Source organism: Micropterus dolomieu, unplaced genomic scaffold (assembly GCF_021292245.1).
Source record: "Micropterus dolomieu isolate WLL.071019.BEF.003 ecotype Adirondacks unplaced genomic scaffold, ASM2129224v1 contig_12108, whole genome shotgun sequence".
Taxonomy (NCBI): domain Eukaryota; kingdom Metazoa; phylum Chordata; class Actinopteri; order Centrarchiformes; family Centrarchidae; genus Micropterus; species Micropterus dolomieu.
In genome coordinates this window covers 1-878 of record NW_025741094.1, presented here as the reverse complement: position 1 = coordinate 878, position 878 = coordinate 1, and the positions used below count along the sequence as shown (strand labels likewise).

Sequence of the window (878 nt, the reverse complement as noted above, 5' to 3'; positions counted from 1 at the left end):
GGGACTCTGAAGGCACATCACAGGACCGTGCACCAGTCTGGCTAACGCTAAGCTACGTAAGTCGTTAGCCAGTACTTTTCCCCTCCTCCTAACCCTAGGCTCTTTTGGCCAGCATTCATGGCTTCTATCGCCTTGCCGGTGGGTTTTTTCTAAACCTAACCATTACAACATAATGCCTAAACCCAACCAATTTCACTTCTCTTCTAACTTTTCTCCGCTGGGTAGGTGCACACAGCTGGCAGGGCCTAGAGATACATGCGCCGGCCAGTGCATTGCCTTTGGCCTCCTACTCCAAACCGTGTTAGTCGGCGGACAGCACGGGGGAGGTCATCGAGATAGAATAATACACCCTAACCCTAACCCTAACCCTCTCCCGTCCAAGTCCTAAGCAGGCCCTGCCAAGCCTGGCTTCCGAGATCAGGCGAGATCGGGCAGTCCCAGGCCGGAATGGCCGTAAGCAGCCTTTGCACACCCCAGAAGGGCCTTCAAAACACGATCTAACATTTACACAGCACTGTGTACAGGATAGGGAGAAAAAGAAGCAGCAGCAGCAGCAGCAGCAGCAGCGCCCCCTGCTGTTTCCTAAAGAGACGTTCAAAAATTCTCCTTTCACCGAAGCGCCCTCTGCCGTTTTTCGAAGGCGAAGCGAAAAAGGCTTACAGCACCGGGTATTCCCAGGCGGTCACCCGTCCAAGTACTAACCAGGCCCTGCTCTGCTTAGCTTCCGAGATCGGACGAGATCGGGCGCTCCCAGAGCGGTGTGGCCGTAAGCCACTCAGGCACCCCCAAACGGCCCTTCAAAAGATGTTCTACGGCTAATTGACAAAAAACGTATTCTGCCCATAATGTCCAAGGTGCTCCAGAGTCACTTGGAATCC

At 53.9% G+C, this 878-nt stretch overlaps 1 non-coding gene across 1 annotated transcript; it reads right to left on the bottom strand.

The window, feature by feature from the left end:
- Positions 1 to 653: 653 nt before the first annotated feature.
- On the bottom strand, positions 654 to 772 carry LOC123965970. Its single transcript, XR_006823826.1, has one exon. It is a non-coding gene; the product is annotated as a 5S ribosomal RNA (ribosomal RNA).
- Between the last annotated feature and the right edge of the window lie 106 nt (positions 773 to 878).